General features: G+C 39.1%; 1 long non-coding RNA gene across 4 annotated transcripts in view; it reads left to right on the top strand.

The window, feature by feature from the left end:
• LOC138111369 (uncharacterized) overlaps positions 1-21,854 on the top strand; it is a 40,186-nt gene continuing 18,332 nt past the window's right edge. For 2 of the 4 annotated variants that reach the window (XR_011151351.1, XR_011151353.1), the window contains exons 1-3: positions 1-232; positions 15,836-15,921; positions 18,335-18,399. This is a non-coding gene — a long non-coding RNA (uncharacterized lncRNA). Of the gene's footprint in view, positions 233-15,831; positions 15,922-18,334; positions 18,400-21,854 lie in introns of all 4 variants that reach the window. The other 2 variants (XR_011151352.1, XR_011151350.1) reach the window with 2 other exon arrangements.

The raw sequence follows: 21,854 nt of genomic DNA, 5'->3' as shown, positions 1-21,854 counted from the left end.
TGAGACAATAGATGGAGGGAAGAGAGAGTTATTCTTCTGTTTACAGTAAAGCTTTAGATTTATTAGTACAACATCTGTTTGATTGTATATCAATCCTGTTATTTCATGTGTTTTGTATTATAGTGCTCCTAATCCCTACTTACAACCATAGTCCTTCTGTGATGTGCCTGTAAAACTGAATGTTTATAGAGAACCAAATAGATCTGATGCTGACAGCTTTCTCAGATGAAAGGTAAGCAGTCCATTTGCATATTTTTGTGCACATATCGTCTATATCCAGAAAGTCAATACCAGAATGGTAGAACAATCAACAGGTTTTATAGAACTATTTGCTTTGTATTCCTTAAAGTGAAATAAGGCATATTATTTAAGCCATCAAATGTGTAAGGGCCTGTAACATTTTTTCTTAGGAAATGGCACAGGCAAAAAACCTATTTGGTTTAACCTAGAGGTCAATAAATTTATGAGAGATTACCTGATATGATTGTTTCTGGATATCAGAAGGGAATCTGGTGATCTCAGAACTCTTTTCCACTTGGAGAGTCATACTAAATTTCATGTGTAAACCAGATGCATGAGTTTTAGTGGCATGAGTCAAGAGGCCACCTTGATACTTTCAGTGCACACTGAAGTCCATATTGCCTGTTTGAACAACTTGTTCCTGACCGTTGGTGTATTTCTGTCCAGAGAGCCAAATTAAACTTCGTCCTCTTGCTTTCAGTACATGATTTGACATAAATCACAACTGCAGTGGCATGTTCAGGACCTTTGCCAGACTGAGCACTTAACATAGTTTCTGTCCCCAACTAGTGTTTCCTACTCAGCTCCCACACTGTCTTTTTAGCACTAGCTTTATAATTTCTATTATAATTACAGTAATGTTGCTGAATGTCCCCTTTTTGTATCTGTGACTCCTTCTTCATCACGAATGTGCCAGTCTCAAAGCTTGAAGTTAAATCAACCTGGCTTTTATTGCTGTGCCTGGCAGGGAGCTGTGGAGGCTTGTAAGACTGTCTGTTTTGTGAATCACATGGTTGAAATTCACTGTCACAAATTCAGACTCTCTTTGGTGTTCATACTGCAGAAAAGTTGACTGCACCTCCTTTGTCCTATCTCAGTCACATTTTCTCCTCAGGATTACACATCCTGTGGGACCAAGTGTTACTCCAGTGGTATTCTGCCATGTTTCGTGAGGTCGTAAAGGAAAACATTAGAGAAGCAAACTGCTGTGTGTCACTAGTGGTGATACTGCACTGAACAATGTTTGCTTTCCAAAACCCATTTTCAATAGAGGTAATAAATCATTTAATTGCTTTCCACAAGTGTGCTGCAGCACAGCCAACCTCCTGTTTAACTGGCCAGACAGACTTCAGCAAATACTCCACACAGGAGAGGTGAAAAGGGGCCCTAACATAATGGCAGGAGAAAATTTGTTTCTGTGTTGGCAAAAGCAAATATTTCTCCCTAAATCACATGCCAGCACAATGGAATCACCCCAAAATACAATATATTGTGCTGCTCTTATGTTGTAGCTTGGGAGTCTGAGCCCTCATTGTTCTTTCCCATATGCCAGTAAGCAGTAGTGTTTACTGTACAATTTCCATGGGTTCAGCTTTTGTGCCTAGTTAATTACAAGGAAGCAGCTACAATTTAAAGTCACTGCATTTCTGAAAGCAGGACAAAGCAGTACTTGACAAAATTTACATGTTCTGTGACTGAGCAAGTGCTTTTGAAGAGCTTCAAAGGCACTAGAATCTTCATTCTTCCTTTACATGTCCAGCCCTGAGTCTTTTTCATCACATACCAGTGAGTTCCATGACAAACATGAACAAATGTATGAGTTTGGTAAATTCACAATGTTAGTGTGACAGGAGCTACCTGGGGAGCAGCAGATGATCTACATCTGGAAATGGGGTCTGGAGAAGTCCTGCAGCCTGTTGCTCAAAGCACATATGGTGGGAGATCACAGGGGCCAGCACTGCAAAAAGGTAGGGCTGCAAAAGGCTTTCAGTGCGTTCATTGGAGATGATAATAAAGCAGTAATGAGACAAACCCAGGTCTCCTAGGGTAGACTTTTCCTGTAAAAATGACCCAGAATTAAGGAAGCAACTTAGTTGCAAAGACAATGGACCCATCTCCTCCTTCTTAAATTGTAACTCAGGTTCACAACCCAGAAATGCTCCTGTGCAACAAACCTCCTAAGATATAGGCTAAAACTAGCTGCAGTCATGTTTTTTCATCCTGATGTTACTAAAGATTCCTTGGTTTTTCAGAAGAATTTAGCTTCTTTTGATAACTCACCAAGGGTGAGTCTCTGCAGAGGCAAGCGTTACAGCAGGCACTGCAGAGTTTAGCTCTGAGAATATCAAATGTATTGCACATCACCCAGTGTCCTGAGCGGTACAAGTATATGATAATTTTGCAGCCATTTTATGCCTTGGTTGTTAGTTTATTTTTTTGACTGACCTTATCAGCAAACATTGGCCTGTTAAAAAAGAAATATTTCTGATGTAAATTAACATGGGAGCAATTCTCTCACTCTTCTTTTGACTTAAATTAAATGTAAATCCTTGAAAATAAACTAAATTTAATAATAAGTGAAACCACACCTCCTATTTTGCTGTCTCCACTTGTGCTGGTTGATTAGTGAACTTAGGGAAAGCTTATCTGCTTATGGAAGTGAATTTGGATTAAGGGTGTGTGTATAAATTTAAACTGTGCTGCTTCTCATTGATTGGCTTCCTGATAATTGTTCTTATCTGGGAAGTGAGAGGTCTGTAGACAAAACCAATTCAGAATAAGACAGTCTTTACAGCTTCAGTAAGCTTTTTTTCCCATATTTGCCTTCATCTGCAAAGTACTGGGATTAGAGTCAGACGGGGTGTAAGTCCTGGAATGAGGTGTTCGAAAGAGGCAGGAAGGGTTGGAAGGCTAGGGTTGTGCAATTGGCCCTACAGAGCGTCAATCACAAACCCACATCCTTTCTGATAACCTACAAGAGCTGATAATAATTGAAACAGTGTTTGCTGCTGTTAGGTCTGTATAGGCCTGTGAGTAATTTGCAGTCTTAGACAACATTTAAAATTCTGCCTAATTTGTGACCAATACAGTATTTATAGTATTTTTCATAGAGCTCAAAATGCTAACACCCCGGCACCCTGGATCAATTCCAGCATGCACACTTCTAGTTTGTTTAGCCCTGTAGTTCCATCTCCTGTAGCCAAACCATTTGCTGCTTCTTGTTCTAAACTGGCAAATAAATGCCATGTTGTCAGCCTGTTGACTCACAGGGCAGGGCATTCCTACAGCTTGCACTGCTATTACACCTGTCTTGTAAAGAAAGCGTGTTGTATCACACATGCACAAAACATTTTAGTTGTCACCATCTTTCCCTCATTCTTTTTACTATTCAAACATTTACCTAAGGAATGGTCATTTTCCATTCTTGGCCAACACGAGGTTTGGGTTTGGTTTTGGTTTTGTTTGTTTTATTTTTACTGGAAAAACAGTTTCCAGACTGGGTTTTTTTTAGAAATGCAGTTTGACTTCTTCCTCTGACATTTTTTTCAGCATGAGTGGTTGACATTCTTCCTCTTTTTCCCATTTTCTGATCTTTACATATGATTAAAATGGTCAGTAGGTACAACTAGGTACAACTAGCAAACTTAACTCTTAGACCAGAAAAAAAATCTACACCAATAAGACTAGAAATTGATTAAATCTTGACACTGGGCTTGTGAGCAGTGCCAATATTGACTACTTCTACTATCTGTATTGGCTAAATGCAATATTAATAATAATAACAGACTCAAAGATCCTATGAGAGAAAAAGATTAATAATTTCTCAGCATTCTCAGGGTAGTACTGATCCTGTGTTCTTATTCCCGTCACTCAGAAAAGCTGAGGCAGTGAAGGCAGTGAAGGAACACTCTATTTCAGTGACTATAGGCCATACATGGTGGAAAGCATTTTGCTTTCCAGTGTCCAACAAATTCCTCCAAAGCGCCTGTGTTTGATGCTTCAGCAGTAAGAGAAAGAGGAGTCATTCATATTACATTTGTATTGATATGAGCCTTGCAAGGCTGTCTGAGTTTATTGAACCATTGAATCAAGAATTAAAAGGACTTTCATTAGTTCATCTACATGAAGATGTAAGGTTTTTTTGTTGGTTTTTTTTTAAATTGAGATATCTGACCTAAGTTTCCAGGATTTATAGTCTAATAATATTAAGCAGCAGCATCTGCTTTTAAGAGTGTTTTTCTCAGGGTTGACCTCACATATGTTTCTTGACTAAAACCAGCATGCACCTTCCTGCTTCACTCAAGACTGGGCAATGAGGCCTTACCTTGTATTTCTGCACACCAAGATTGTCAGCAGTAATGGCTGAAGAGAACCAATGAAATACTAATTTTGTTCATTAAGGAGTCTCTTTTTCACCACTGATTTTTTACTTGTTATCTTGAAAATCGAGGGTAATCAAAATTAACCAGAATGCCTGCAGCAGTGAAAACAATTGTAGTGTTCCCCTGGGAAGGTTGCCTAATGCTGCAGATTTCTCACACATTCATTTTGGTGGAAAGCATCTGTGGAGGAACGAGCAGAACCATGTTTAACAATAAAAAAGCACTGAAAATGCGATAGATTGGTAGGAAAGTTAATCTCCTTATGTTTTAAAGCATGATTTACAGGCAGAACTGTGATGTCAGATATGTTTTCAGTTAAGATAGCGTACACACAGTACAATCCTTTTATTTCATAAGACCATTAGGATTCTTGGTGAAGAAAGGCTCTATTATAAATGCAACACATTATTATAATTATTAATATGTTAACAATTGTAAGAATTATTGCAAAGGAAGTGAGCTATTTGTTCAAACAATACAATTTTATCATCAGTTCCTATCTATGCACGATATAAATGGGATTGAATCCAGTCCACAATGTCAAAGTCCAACTGAATTTCATTTACAGTGCATTAAGTAGGAAAGAAAGATAATTTGGGAAGTGTGGGATGTTTGCACTTTGCTTACTTTGCCAAGACTCATTCCTTTATAAATACATTCCTGACTCTCCTGTTTTTGCAGTCAACATATGTGGGTCTTTTTCAGTGCCAGGAGATCAGGGTGCTTCTTACAAAACAAGGTTACATAATGCTCCTAACACATGTGTGCCAAGGGGAAACCCCCTTTATTCCATGTCCTACAGCCTTTTAAAGCAGTGTTGGCATTTTTTCCGTTCTACTGCATCTGGTTAAATTTTTTACTTGCTGCAAGTAAAAAAAAAAAAAAAAATGCAGCCCAGTGTTTTCACTGAGTGCACCTATCAGGGAAATAGGTCGTGCCCAGCCTGATGCATCTGGGCCCTATGCTGAGTGCATTTGCCCCTAAACTTCCCAGGTAGATGGAGATGTTATTACTAGCTTTATCCTTTGTCCCTCAATTACATGTTCTTGGCACATCCTCTCTCCCAGAAGGAGTCAAAAGAGCTCCACCACTGCTTTTTCATCACCACCACCAGCATCACCATCTGCTCTGCAGGATCTCCAGCCCAATGGGTGCTCTGGATTTACAGATATCCCAGTCAGTTTTGCTAAGACTTGTCAACACATTTTGTCTTTAAATAGCACAAAAATCAACGTGGTGGGAGGAGGGGAGGGGAGTGCACCCTGAATGATTTTGCAAAAGCCTACATAGATTGCCTGATCTCCTTTCCCTGGCCAGTTGGGAGCACTCTGAGAATGATTCCTGCATCCCAGCTGCCTTGTTTGCATGAGGCAGGAGTGTTTAGTGGAGAGGAAGGGAAGGAAGTGGAAGCTGAAAACTGTTTAATATTTTCCGAGGACCTTCTTTCAGGCCGTGGATTAATTTCTGGCAGCTCCAGGTGTAAACAGTACAAGTAGCAGCATTACTTGGAGTGCTAACGTTCTGGGAGTCCTGTAGGCCATCTCTATCCCTCACCAAATTACATCTGGCTACCAGCTTCACAACATGCATGGAGACTCATCCCCCACCTTTTTTTTATTTGGTACTTTGTGTGTCCCCCAGCCCAGGTGCCTGCAGATAGAAATTGCTGTGGAACAGCTGCAGCTAAGGCATGGACCTGCTGGCTGTACACTGGCTCACATCTTGTGGGACTTGTGGCCACTGAGAAACTTGGGGAATTTCTCCTGTCTAAACAGGTTTCTTCTTCCTTAGAGAGGTGTGGATCAAGCAACATGAGGAGGCCGGAGTAGGGAAGAACAGAGAGGCAGGGACGTGGTATTCCAGTTTGAGGGGGCACATGTGTGGTGGGATGCTGTGGGCCCTATGGGACCTGGACAGGTCTGGCCAGTCTTTCTGGGGTGTCATCTAAGTCCAGCTTCTTTGGGAACTAAAGGTTGTGCCTCTTCACTGCAGCAAGTACAGGATTTTTACTGCAGCTGATCTTTTAATCATTGACACACTGCCCTCCAAATAAATTTTATTTGAGCTTGATTGAGGCTTCTGAATGGACAGAATTTACTTGCTCTTGCTCCTTTTGCTATCCTCAGACATTCAGTATTGTAAGACCGCTCACACACATTTGGGGGATTTTTGTTCTGCTTTTGGAAAATTCCACTGCTCCAAACTCTAGCCATTTTCAGGAAAAGGAAAGTAAGTGAAAATTGGTTATCATTAAATTTTAGTCATCGTTTAGTCTGATCTTGGACCAGTTGCTAGCTGATAGTTCTTTATGCTGATCTCTTGAAATGAGAATTGTAGCTGCTTTTCCTGCTTAGTGCAAGCAGCAGGAGGTAAGAGGAGGACATAGAGAGATATTTAAATCCAAACAAAAACCCTCATGTTGGGTTTACAGAGGAGTTTCTCCATTTCTGAAAGGGTCACAGCATGCAGGTCTGTGACTTCAAAACACATGGTACCAGGAAGCTGATTACATTTTTGCTGTTACTGTATCAGAACTATTGAGTGTTTGATGGACCATGTCTGTCCTAATAATTAAAAACCCTTTGTCAGTGTTCCCTTTATAGATTCTAAAGCCAAGTAAATTTCAGAAAAAAACCCAAGATTTTTCCTTTAAAAAAGGTAATTACTGAGCTTCTAGCCCATACCGTCTTGATTGAGGTTTGCTCGAGTCATGGAGGGTTGGTCTTAAACAAATATCCCAGTGAATTTATTACGTCAAAGTCATGTTCACTCCATTGTGTCTAATGCCAAAGGTATTGAGGAAATTCCATCAACAAAATCATTTTCCAGTCTCCCTGCATTCATTGCCAAGAACAGCATCAGCACAGCTGATAACCAGAGCTGCCATTTTCTGTAACATTCTTTTCAAAGGAAAACCAGAGCAAAAACAGCAGAGTCACTGAAATATAAATGGAGAAAACAAAAAGCTTGAAACATCACTTTTGTGGTTCTCAGTTGAATGAGCCTTTATGTGATGTCAGTGGAATTTAGTCCTAAATTGAAAGAGATGCTAAAATTTGCTTCTTGAATTAAGACCCTGCCCTGGTTGGGACCTGTTCATCTTTGGTGTAATAAGGCCCATGCAAGGATGTTTAGAACTACACTGTAAGTGAAAGGCTCGTCAGGGTCCAGTGCCCTTCCTAACTAACTTCATGCATGGTTGTTACCCTTACATGATGTAAGACACACCCGTTCCCCCCAGATTACGATTCTCTAGTGGCTATTCCTGTTTTTATTTTGGTCCCTTCCATTTTTGCAAAAGAATAAGGATTCTGGAACGAGACAGATACTGGTTTTTCATATCATCTGGGATTTACCTCTAGGAAAGTGAAGGAGAAGATTTAAAACTCGTGAAGTTCAAAGGGAGAATAATTAGAATAGCTTTCACTGCACACCATCTTCAGTTACTAAATAAACACAGGTCCTAGGTGCATACAAACTGTTCCTTATGCCTAAGGCCAGAGCCTGTTCTCTCAAGCAAACCAGAAGGACTTCAGGTGTTTTTCAAGCCAGATGCTGGAACCAAACCTAATCAAACTTTAAGGCATTCAAATTCTGCATTCTGAACTTGTCTAAAAGAGAAAATAGGAGGATGTGGCTTTGCATTGCAGAACCTAAACTCCTTTTGAATTGCCTCTCCCACTGCTTATCTTCATTCCTCTACTCATTCTTTCCTATATCATGTGCTTGTGATGCAATTGCAGGAGCAGCACGTGGCCTCACAGCCCATGCTCACAGCAGAAATGTTACAGCCCCAGGATTACGGCATTTGTAGAGCTGGAAGAGTTAATGAAGAGTAAATGGTAACAGGCAACTTGAGAGGAGGGAGAGATGTTAAGAATCGAGACATTGTTTTCTGGATTAATGGTTCGTACACAGAAAAGAAAGTCAAAACCTTTCCTGCTATAGGCAGTTGGGATTGGTAGAACCTGGTCACACCTTTAGAAAAAAATTCTTAGCAATTTACTCCAAACAATTCCAAGTAAACTGAAACTTCCCAGGTTATTTAGTCTTCCTCCTGATGTACCATTCAGGGAAGACTTAACACTTGTGACTGGAGTTGTGGTATTTTAACACCTGATCCTGGAGCTGTAGCAATGGGAAGAGAGAAGTGTGCTGGATGGATGGATATGTATAAGCTTGAGTCCTCCTGCTCTGCTAACTCTGGAGGACAGTAGGCTGTGACTGACCAAAGCTGAAAGGGGTGAGTGTCAGGAAGGGTAACCAAAGCACCTTGAATTACACATAGAAAAAGCAATCTTAACAGCGAATCACTAAAAATGGTTATTCACTGTATTATCCTGTTAAATCCTTCTTCTGACAAAGTTGTTATCCAGTTGGTCTGTACAATGTTAGCTGCTATGCAGAACTATCTGTGAGAAGAACTCAACCTCTAGAATAAGAGATGAGTCCAGAAATAAGAAATATCACCAGTAGAAGTGTTATGCAGATTTCCCAGTGGGAAACAATACATGACAGTGTCTTCATGTGCTTATGGATCGGAAGATCTCATTCTCAGTCTCTTTTCTTTCCCACCCCCTGCCTTGTCTTCCCTAGATGACTGCTTCTTCCCAAAGGTACCTAAGATTATTTCTAAGTACTTGCATTCTTCATGAAGGTACTTGGCAGTTCAGTTCCACAGAAACACTATTTTAACTTCATTTAATGAGAAAATACAACGTGCTGCTTGGCCTACCTTATGTAATCATAGGTTGACATAATACCGACATCAGTCACAAATTTTGTGGAGCCAGGTGTATTTTAACAGGTAGATTCTTGCTCCATTTTCTCCTACTTTTACATGAGGTGGGTACCTAAGAGGAAGAGCTGGGGCACAGGATTGGTTGGTGTAGCACTACACTGTATGATGGAGAGGCAGCAGGTCATCAAATTAGATTTTGGTTCCAAGGATCCTCTTTAAGTTTTAGTCTGTATAGATGAGGTCACACCCTGAATACCCCAAATGTCACTTTGGGCTTATACTATCTAATTCCATCCATTTAAGTGCATTAGCAAGTTAAGGTCTTTAGTTGCCCACCAAGTCAATACCCCACCAAGGCAGTTCAGCCAATTAGAGACACAAATCTCCTTGTGTTATTCTCCACTGACTCCGGTTCTAAATTTAGTATTTCACTTTGGTAACCACATCAGACTGAATGCATTTAGGGGCTTCATGTTTTATTGGCAGGTAATCTTTTGACACCCATTAAAACTAGAATTTGCCGTGAATACTCATTTAAAGATACTTATCAGGGCTCCAGCCTTTGAGCACAAAGTGTTTCTCAGCCTCCCTACCTGTAACCCATTAAAAATCTGTTGGTGGTCTGATATGGAGAGAGATCCCATCAGGAATATGCCCCAGATTTGACCAGTCTTTATCCTGCAATTTATTCTCCAGATACTTTGAAAGTCCTTCAGTGTGCTCCTTGGAGAACCTGAATGCTTTGTAAACCCTCTTGTCTGCAAAGCTCACAGCCTAACCTACAGTTACATTCCATCAAATATAGCAAATCCTGTGATTGGTCTGCTTGGAGGTTATGGACTCTCAGGGATGATTGGAACAACAGCATAAAACTGCTAGTAACTTCATGATCAAGGAAACTTTCCATAACCTTGGGGAAGCAGAGTTCAGTTGTGCTGCCATCAAATGTCAAGTTAAATATTACTTTGATTTCTGAAGGCAGTAACTGATTCCAACTCTTAGCCCTGCAAAGCTGCTCAGTCCTAGCACCACCCTTGTCATGTGTGCTCTTGCGATCAGTGGCATTTCATGGGAGACGGCTCAAACCAGCAGACATGAGCTTCCAGGAAGGACCATATTTCAGTATCTGGGGGTGGTTTCAGCATCCTGAGTGAAGCAGTCCATTCAATACAAAGCCTCGGACTTCAAGGGCGGAGTCAAGGGGAAGATCGTCACTGACTACAGCTGGATTAGGATCCCTTCTGTCATCTTCACTGCCTCTGGTGATTTTGTGTATCAGCTGACTCCACAGTCATGTTGTAGTTACATGTAATGCAGGGTACCAGGAGGGAAACCTGTTCAGGGGCTGTAGGAAGTCAAAGGACCTTCTTCAGCAGAACTGCAAGAATAGCTCAGCAGCAGAGAGCCGCATATTCCTCAGTATGATAAAGACCAAATTCCTCCATGTTGGCACTTAACCATGACTGGTGAACAGTGGAAGTGCTTGTAAACACATAGGAACTTCCTGTATTATGACTGAAATTAATTATAAAGAATATTTATTTTTGCAAAATGTCAGGGGTTATCATCAGTTCATCCAGCCTCCTTGTATCCCATGAAGAACTTTGCATTGTGAATTTCCTTCCCAACTCTCTCTCCATCCCATTCATCATCTTAAGCTTATACTTCCTAGGTTACTTTGTTGGTGTTGCCTGGACGTTAAGTATCTTCATACTGTATTTCATGCTACTCTATGAAGTGTCCCTTAATGGAGGCTAATCCTATTTTAAAATATATGATCCACCCACCAAATTCAGCTGCTGGATTTTTATCCTACTTTTTTTTTATCCTCTACCTGTTTCCCAGCCTTTCACAAAGCCTTTAAGTATTATGAGATCCAGGGAAATGAAACCATTCTTTATGGTTCAGATTTTCCTATCAACTTTGGGAAATATTAGTATAGGGTACTACTAAACTGTTGGACTTCTAAAACAATATATAACCCACCATCTTTACATGTTAGGATTTTGTTGATTTTTTTTCAGCCACTATTTCAGAAGAGCACTTCTTTGCTTGACTTTGTTTCTTAGATTAAAGACATCCTGATTAAGAAGAACTTAAGAAAATGCTGGTATAGTTTTACGTGTTCCCCAAATTGTTATGCTAAATTAAATGCACACTGGTAAATATAAATCACTTTACTTAGGGGGAGATGAAGTCATAGATAAATAAAAGGGAATAGTCAGATAACATTTCCACGGTAGTGAACAATGGTTGTATGTTTGCATAGCTGTACTTTGACAAGAAGATTTCCTTTGCTGAGACACTGCCACCTATGTAAGACAAATTTGCTCAAGTCTGTGTTAAACTGTCTGCTTTGACTAAATCGATGAAACAGATCCAGAGTGATTAGAGATGAGTAAGAATAGGGACAATGGTCAACTGTTATATCAATATCCATCAGACACGTGCTTTAGAGAAACAGGAGTGAAGGAAACGTGATCTATTGTAGCTTGAGGAGGCTGCATTTTCCCGGAGGGAACCCTTCCCCAAAGCCTAAGTAGTTAAAATGCGCACAGCATTTTGTTTGCTTCACAGTGGCTACTTACGTGACAAGTCTCAGGGTTAAAGGACCATAAATCATACTTATTTTTTGTCAGGATGGTTAAAAATCTGATATAAACAGGCTCCTGACAAAAATGTGACACCACTGGAATGGCCAGCAGTCATTGATTTTATGTTTACAGGTTCTCTTCCTTAGATTCAAAACAATCCAGTTTACAGCCAAATGAGACTTGTCATGGAAGCAATTTGAAAGCCCATTATATCAATGGCTTAACAGGGACAGATGAGCTAGCTAAGGCGAACTGAGATGCTCATTCCTCATGATAATAATGCCCATTTAGTTGCAAATTATTTCTCCAAATATTTTTATAAAACCATTAACCTAAAGGCTAAGGTGCTTCTTACTTCATATCAGTCTCAATTTGTGCTGGAGCTGTCACAGCATCACTATGGAGCAGGACTAGCAACTCCACAAAGATGGGGAAGGTAAAACAGCAAAACCCTCATTACAGAGTAGCTGAAAACTGTATCCAGAGTATCTCTCTTTATCTAACGGGCACAATCCTGTTTTCTATTGAAGTTCATAGAAGGTAGCAATACAAAAGAAAAGGTACCCTAAGATCTGCTGGAAGGCTATGTGAAGTAAATGGGTTATGAATGGGCTGAAAGAACGGATAACATAAATGTGTGAATGGGTTAATGAATGAGTTGAAATAAATGGGTTAAAAGTTCAAGTCCTACAGATGTTAAGGAGTGCATAGAATTGAACAAAATCTGAAAAGGTTAAATTTCTGGATGATACTGTATTTTGCAGATTTAATTCAAAAACATTGAGGGGATGCTGATTAGTCTGAAAGGCAGTGTAGTTTACCTGAAGGGTAAGACCACTCTGCCTGTGTATGTGTGTGTGTGCACTTTGCACTGGGGGGAAAATGGGACAGACAAAATCTAAGCAATAAATTGATATTAAAGATCTGGCAAAAAATATGATGACCTTGATCATGTAGGAAAAATAACCCATTTAGGAAATTACCAAATGCCTGTGCATTCCCGTTAGTGCTCTCAGAAACGCAATAACTGCGCAAGAAGGTTTTCCTTGAGTTTCCAACAGGAAAACACAGATGTTTTTTATTGCAGCAAAGAGCAAATAGCAAATTTGTATGAAACCAATAAACAAGTTTCAGAATCTATCTCAAACATAGCAAGATTACAAGAGAGAAAAGATAAAGCATTTACAGAAAGTTCCATGCCTCAGTGGTGCCTTATCAGGATATGTGAATACCAAAGATCAGGAAAGTGCCAGTTAAGAGAGTAGTAAAGTCTGTACAATATTAGGCTTTAGCAATATTGACACTTCCATGGAAGCAGAAGGTAGGCTGTGTTAAATAAATCTTAATAAATCCCATTAAAGAAAGCACTGTTTGCTTGCCATAAAATCAAATTACTAAAACAGCTGTCTATGCAGAGTATTATTCACTTGGTTTCAGATAAAGACTTGTATCTTCATCCTTCAGTTTTCCTTGACAAATGAACAGAGTCCCTCTTCAGTAATTTGTCTTTTGTCAACACCTTCTGAACCATGAAAGTTTATAAGCAGCACTGCTGACAAGTTTTGCTGCTGAGAGTCCAACATAATATAAGCTGGATATGCAACATCCAGGTGGATTTAAAATAAGTTCTTTGATGTGGGAGAAGGGTAGTTTTCTCAGTTTTCACTTTATGTGTTATAGTATGATAGTTTCAATTTATTTAAATGCCCTCAAATGCAAGCATACAAACATGCACATGTTACTCTTAGTATTAAATATAGTTCTTATATATTTTTATAAATATTTCTCCGTAACATAAAACATAACTAAAAATTAATGTGTTAGCGCTACTAAAAGTGCTCTAACTTGCATTAGTTATAATTCCATTATAACTTACATGCAGTTATTATTGCAATACTTACGTTAATTATAACAATTTAAAATGCTTCAGCAAGTAAAAATAACAGCTTAGAGACACAAAAATATACTATGTTTTGTTGCTCTAAGTGGTATTTTTACCTTGTTGAAATATTTCTTTTCTTGATTCAAAATGTAATTTTATTTAACATGGTCTTGCAAAGTATTTCCCTTTTTTTTCCTTTTCAAGACAAAAAATGCTTCAATTGCATGTTCATTAACGTTTTCGATATTAGCTCAGTTCATGACCTTTGAGTGATTTTGCCTTTAGTATTCTTTATTTACTGAGTAGTTTGGTTAAAACTATGCTACTACTAAATACCACATTTGCTCCAAATTTCTACTAGATCTTCTGCAATGGTACCTGGTAAAAAGCAGAATACCATTATGACTCCCAGTGTGAAAAATAAATGGTTTATATCTAAAAAAGACATTCTTTTAACTTAACAAGGTAACAAAATAACTTTTCATGTTAGAAAAACAAGTAACTCATTATCTGATTGTCCAGGTACAGCAGAGTGAGTAACAGAGCTTAGTGGTGTTCTGTAGCTTCCCGTTTTTACGAGGAAGCTACCTGACGTGTGGACATCATCTTTGAACATCTCACCCAAAAAGTACAAATGTTTTAAATTAATATTTATTTTGTGCCTTGATTTGTTTTACTCTCCCTAATATGCATACAGCTGAATGGATAGAAGTTGCGTGGGTTAACCTGTAGGTCTGTCCTACACACACTGAAGAGAACTAGACTTGGTAGCTATGAGGATCGTATAGATCTCCACGGAAACCAAAGGATAAATCAGGGAGAATCTATGTAAAACACTGAATGTTTGCTGCAGTGTCTCATCAGAGAGCTAACTCTCCAGCTGCTGCCTGCAACAAGATAAGGAAGAGCTCAAGTAATAAAGTAAATCAGATCTGGATTTCAGTCACTTTGGAAGTGGAAGTGTTCAGTTGCATTTGGCTTATTGCACTGACACATGAACAAAACAAATACACAAAAACTACCCAGAGTCAAAAGTCAGAAATAAACACTCATGGCTTTGGTGTAGGTTAAGACAGAAACAAACAAACCACAAAAAAACAAACAACAAAAAAAACCCCCAAAGAAATCCCCACATGCTCTCAAGTGCTCTCAGTTAATGCCATTGATGTGAAGACAACCAGCAAAATTTCTGATTTTCAGTCATTTTTCAGAAAGAAAAAAAGATTGGTTTACCTCATGTAGGTGTTTTCTGACTACACATGAAATCAGAAATGTCTTGCTGCACCTCTCTGGACAAAAATTACTGAAGGGAAGTGACAATCTAGACAGTGATATTGAGTATCTTCTAACATTATAAATGTACGTAATTCCTTCTTGTACTAAAACATCATGTTCATAGTTTTTCTGTATAATAAGAGATAGAGACAGTCCCTTGTGCAAAATCTCTGTGTATATGAAGAGAAAACCAAATTTGTGCATAAATGCACTTGTACACATACAATAAGTGAATGTTTTTTTCACTGGTCTTTGACTTGTCTGATCTGCTCAATCTTCCTATATTTTTCTGTAAAATACATGTATTTTAGCATGTGACTTTTCTTGAATATCTGTTACTCAAGTCAGAATTATGAAGTAGTTAATTTAAGTAAGTTAAAAGAGGATAACTTATTTAGCCAAAGATTCAGAGGGTGTTGTGACACTTCTTTGTATAAAAAAAGATTTGAATTGGAATTGGGGTGATACTGGTGTGATTCAGCAAAGTTGATGTACACAGAAAACCTATATCCCATCCTTTTCTGTATCCTTTGCTCGGTTTCTCATTATAGGATGTCTTTAAAAGAGATAGGCTCTGTCTAGGCTGGGTTTTTAATGTTTTCTTGATTTATGACCTCCAGGTGAGTTTCCTCTAGGAAAGCAGTATTTCAGATTTTTGCCTTTAATGGGATATTCAAGAGGCAAGGTAACTGTTTTCAGGAAATAAAATACAGTAGGGCACAGTGACATTTGGAATTTATGCCATCTCCCTTATGCAGCAGTAGTGACAAGCAGACATCTGCTCCAACATTTCCACGAGGTCTTCTGACTACATAGCACTCTTTATTTTATTGACAGCTCCATATTAACTTCAGAGCTTTATCCTGCTATCACTGCATTGAATGGAAAGTTGGGATTTTTGTGTGCTCTTTCAACATCAGCTATGTTTGCTTTAAGACAGGCACCAGAGGACTCTGAGGCTTGTCATGAAATAGTGATGCCAAGCCCGACTTCAAGCATATAGTCTCTGACATGAGGAAATTTTATGTAAGTGGAACCTATTCCCTGTTTTCTAGACAGATTTCTGATAGATTCACTGTGCTCTGATTGATTTGTCTTTTTTTTTAATGCATAGGAGCATTACCTGTAGCAAACTGGCTAGCCTCTACAAATCATTTTCTGCATGTTTTTGGAAAGGTATCAAATCCAGAAAGAAGTTTAATTAACCTTTGCGGTCAAGCTGATAAGCACAAAACTTATTTGCAGCAGTAACAGTGGCTAAATACAGATGGTTAATCTTGATGAGGACATCAGCTGTCAATATGTCCTTTAAGTTTTTACTTCCCTTTAAGCACCATTTTGGCTGTGATATCTCCCCTGCTATGAAATTTTAGGTAGATGGAAATTCTCGAGAGGTTTCTGAGCCATGCAGTTTGCATCTCTGCATATTTCTGCCCAAGGCATGAGAAATTATCTGATGTGCTGCTCTGGCCTCGTTCTGTTGGAACGATGATGTTACTGGCAGACATGTACTGGAAAATTCTCTTAGGAATCCTTTTGGATGAAAGGCATTATCCAAATGCAAAATTTAACTTGTGGCAATATCACTTGTAACTTTGGATTACGAGTTACATGAGCAGATGTTTGAATAGCCTGGCTGATTCATCAAAATGCAGGGCATAAGCTAATACTGTTGCAGGCCTGGTTTGAGTCTAGAACAATAGGAATTCAGGGAGCCCGGGAGTTAAAAGCAAGGAATACTGGAAAAGACAGGCAAAATCTGTAAGTGCCCCCACCTACTCCACTCTGGTTTTTTAGAAAAAAAAAGAAGGGACATAATGAAAGAAACTGTTTGTTGTCTTCTTTCAAAACCTATCACATTCCCAAGGAGTCTTTCCACTACCTTCATCAGTTTTGTTTTAAATTTTCCATGTACCTCCACAGCTTTCTTGGTAACATAGCTTCCAGCAGGCCACATTTCCATCAACTCCAGGAGCTGCTGCTCACCAAATTCTCTCATTTTGCACCACTGACAACAGGATGCTGCTTCCTCTGTCACATGTTTGGAAAGACCTTATGTGCCCTAGAGTTGGTTTTTTTTACTACGTTCTTTAAGGATGCATGCACTGATTTATGAACACAAGACTCCAAACAATCTGTGTGCCAGAACTATTCAGTCCTATTTTGGAAGTAGATTAGAACCTGACTTCAATGCGCAGCCTTTTTGCAATTGTCAAAGAGTGAAGATCACTTAGAAGTTGTCTCTGCTGATGTTCAGAGCTGGTTTGTTTTGCCTTCTACCAGCCACCCTCCCACCTTTACATCAGGTCCTGTATCCCATATTCTGTATCCTGTATCTATCCTGTGTCCTGCACTGAAATGCACATCTGTGCATTTTTTATGTCAGTACCAAAGATTCCTGCCAAGGGCCAGGCGATGCCAAAGGGGCCTCTCCTTGACATCTCATATCCATTTCTGATCTCTGCAGGTGCTTGGTTCTCCTCCTCCAGATGTTTCTCCACTCCACATAGAATGTGAGAGAGGGTATGCTGGGAGATCAGGAACCAGGAACAAGGAACTGTGCAATTCCTGTCCACCAGCTTTCTCTGTTCAGTTGTACACGTGGGCTGACTCCAACTACACAGACACTGGCTGGAAAGTCAGCAGCAGACGGGTCAGTCTGGTACCCAGAGGTGACCAGATCTCCCATCACAGTCAGGCTGCACTGTGGGGTCAAGTAAAAAACCTCAGTGTTGAGATGAAAGGCAGATAGGGGCCCAAGGCCAACATTAAGGACAGCGTAACTTCAACTACAGCTGCAGCCTTACTGACAGAGCAAAACTATGCAAAACTGTAAGAGCACACGTACACAGATTCTTCACTGAATGCTTTCAGTGGGTCACCCCAGTATTTGCAGTGATTAAGGTTTAGGCAAAGCAGCAAGGTGCTGTCTTCCTCCAGAAATTTTTCCCAGGTAATAACCTGTACTGTTGACACAGACAGAGAAAAAAATGCTGGTTTTTCACTCCCTTAATCTTGCTAATTTGTAATGCTAGACAGCTAGGGTAAAAATGAACCAGAATGAGAACGAAAACTACTGAAATAAAAGTATCAGCTCTCTAGCTTGCATCATTCTCTGCATTTCCAGCAAGGACACCTCCTCAGTAATAACACCAGCCCAGTCATTCAGGGCCTTTTATGCACTGCAACTTCACAAGCTGTTTTATGAATCCAGTGTGGACAGGTGATTTCCATCTATAGGAAAGCAGAGCACAGAGAAACACTCAGAACAGAGGATAATTGATGTACTCTGTTTAGTTGAAAATTTAAAGCAAGATTTCTGGCCATGAACATTCCTCCAAGCTGTAATCAGACCACCATAGGATTAGTGGTGGTTCTAATTCTCCTTTCTGAATTTACCTCTGATCATCAATTTTTATTTGTACAATTTTTCTTTCAGGAAAAGGCTATCTTCTAGTTTTATGCATGATGGATGGGAAACAGTGGTCTATGCTGGGATAAAAGGTGGGTAAGTCATCTACTGAATTGTTTATGCCACACATTTAGGGTCTCTGAAAGATGTCATTAACATGCAAAATGGCCAAGCTTGTACTACAAGACTGTATCCGGTAAGTAAAGGATGCACAGATGTTGTACTCACCGGCATTGGAAACTAAAGAAGGAAAATATCAGAAATCTTTGCTATATTCAAGTCTTGCTCTCAAGTTTCTGTACCTGCAGAATCCCTTCAATAACCTTGTGGGTTTAAAGTTATCATAGTGGCTCAGATTGAAAACACGGTGAGGTGAAGTGGCGTGTTTCCACTGATTTTATTGACATTTTTATCAAGACTATTGCCATGCCTAAGATTTTTGCTGTATTTTCCATGGGAACAAATGAGAAAGTACATGATTTTGTACGCACATTGCTGATTTTTCAGCTGATATGAGCCAATGGTCACTTCTGTCTTGCTTGTCTGATTTTTGCTAGTTTAAAAGTCAAAACTCCTCATATTTTATCTGCTTATTTACTAGAAAAAACCCACCAGCTACGTGGCAAATTACTCTTAAGAGTCTGCAGTAATGTTCCAGATTTTTAAAGTACCACCAACACAGTAAAAGTATACCTAGGAATGTAGAGATAATCTTGAAGATAAAAGATATTACCTCACTATATTAAGTAATTAAACCTTAGAGACCCCGGAAGAAAAAAGAGCAATATGGTCAAAACTACATTCTAAAGACCTTTTCGTAATCTCTATTACTGGCATTCATTTTGACCGACACACACTGCCATATAATCTCTATGAGTATTTACTGAGGCCTTGCTGCTGGTTCACTGTTTTTACCTAGACAACAAGATTCATGGAAACATTGACATACCATAATCTAATCACAGATGAGATACTGTAAATGAGCTTTACGTGACTGTACTGGAGTGGCTCAACAGGTTTTGATACATGTCTGGTACACTTCTGAGTGCTTTATGGGGACATCCCATTAGATTTACATCCATAAGGGCTATCTTTTACTGGTTTGAGATCTTACAACAACCAGTTCCTATTTCACCTCGGCAAATTACTCCTATCATTGTTTTATTTATCTATCTATCTATTTATTTGCCTCAATTTGGAAGATCTTTTCTTGTTTGGGGGTTTTTGTCTGTTCATTTTTATTTCTCAGATAAAAGTAACTGGATGCAACCTCCTTTACAACCATGCTGATCTGTTTTCACTATTAATTTTGTGCCTGCTCGTGTTTGGCCCAAGGGAGATATATTTGTATATCCCAGTTCCTCAGACCTTTAGTTACTTGAGTGGCACCTTCTCCAAAACCAGTTACTGTGCATTGACCTCAGTGAACTGATTGCACCTGGCTGATTTGTTGGCTACACAGCTATTTATTGATCAGTGCCTTTAATATGTTACTAAACCAGAAGGAGCCAACAGCTGCTCTCTCTACATTTATACACAGATTGACCTGTTAGCTGTGTATCAGGAAGATAGAAAGGGATTCAAATAGACAAGTTTCTTTTTTTAAAGTTAATGAATGCTGAAGTATTATCTATGTTAGAGGAGTTTCTCTCTTCTGTCAATTTTGATCAACATCTGTGAAGACCTAGATGAAATCCAGGCGTCTGAAACACACCCAGAGAAGGCTACTACCCTGGAGAAACTGCTGTTTGAAGAAGTAGCAGTTTAAGCCCCTTTGGAGATAATCTCAAAAGTATGATAAAGATTTAATTCAATTAGTCAAAAATATAAGGAGATGTGAGTATGTCCACAAACACTGAGGAAGCTTGATTCTACCTATTGTGAAAATAATATTTTAGTGTATATGGTTAATCATCAAAAAAGAAATAGAAATCATCAGAAAAAAACTAGGTAATTCCATATAAATTATCTGCTTCAGCTCATTCCAGTTTCTTGGATTGTATAGAAACAGGACAAAAGTCTAATGAGATTGTATAATCTTTGAGAGGGTCTGGCAGTACTACACTCTGTACAGAACCTCTTTTCCATGAGGCCTGAGACCACAACTTCTATGATATAGTACATCCACCTTCCTTTCAGTACAATGCTATGAATCATTTGTGTGAATAATACTCTGAGAGAGCCTGTTTCTGATCAGGCATTGCAAAAGGAAGCATGGGCATCTGATACAAACACTGCAGATATCAAACAGGGCATAAAATGAAGTTCACCTCTTTTGCTTTGTCTAATTAATTGCGTTCTAGAAATATTAGCCATATCCATAGACTGTTATCATAGTTGCAGATCTTTTGGGAGGTGCTTCTTTACGTCATACCCTTTTCATTCAATACATAAAAATACGCAACACAATGTAGGGAGCTTTGTTATGATTACTAAAGATAAAGATCTACACATTCACCCCCTGCCTTTTTTTAAGGCACTTTTAGCCTCATGATTTTGTTCCTCCATGCATGGGTACAATGTCTCTTGGTACGAGGGAGTCAAGAGCATAAACACTGTGCCAAAGGGAAGATAGTCTCTCTGCATGACAACCTTTAAATGTCATGCTTGGCCAGAGAAGCAAGGGAGAAGCTGTATTTCCCTTCTGCACTTCCAGCTCAATGGATCACCAGGTCTGAATACGGCTCATTTGGTTTCCAACAGCACAGAGTAATTGGTAAAGCTCCATATTAAATCAGTCCAGTATGAAGAATTTTTGACAAATATCCAAAAGTCTATAATGTGATTATGGCTTCATCACATGGAATCTGAAACACAGACTACACTGATGGTGTTTTCAGGATTTTCTTGGATTATGGGAAATATGTTCACACAATAAAAAGTAAATATTAAAGATACAATACAGATAAAAATCCAAGATATACAGATGGTGACTGCCCAAGTAAACTTTACTGCAATATCTACATAAGTGAAAATTGATTATTCATAAGTATGTAAAATAATTTTCCCTTTTTATAAATAATCAGTTTATCTGGCTTGTGGGCCTGTTCACGTAGAGAAATACTCATCACTTCAGTTAAGAAAACTAATGGGCCATATTCTCCTGTGGCATGGTTTGTCTTTCCTGCATTAGTACAGTCCCCAGTGTGACCATGATTACAGCAGGATGGAGGCACTGCATTCTGTTGTGAGTAGCTCCCCTTATATAAACACCTTAATAAACACCATGAACACTCTACGTGTATAACACCCACATTGTAACCATGCTACATTTTCTGTTCGGGTAAAAGTGTGTGACTTCTATGTACAGACAAAGCAAACATGAAGCAAAACCAAGCAATCAAACCCATGTAAAATACATATATGTAAAATTCAGTAAAATAAGCAAGGTCATGAGGGAAAAACCAACATGTTCCGTAAGATGTGGAGTAAGAAGACCTGGCTTCTCTGATAGATAGCAAGGGTTGAGCTTACAGATCAGTATTAGCCATTCTTTTAATAGAAACAATGTTGCTTCATGGGATTGCAGGAATCTGGGGCCTCTGGG

This window comes from Aphelocoma coerulescens, chromosome 5, assembly GCF_041296385.1.
Source record: "Aphelocoma coerulescens isolate FSJ_1873_10779 chromosome 5, UR_Acoe_1.0, whole genome shotgun sequence".
NCBI classification, from domain to species: Eukaryota; Metazoa; Chordata; class Aves; order Passeriformes; family Corvidae; genus Aphelocoma; species Aphelocoma coerulescens.
The sequence above is the reverse complement of the archived record's forward strand: the minus strand, read 5'-3'. Positions and strand labels throughout refer to the sequence as shown.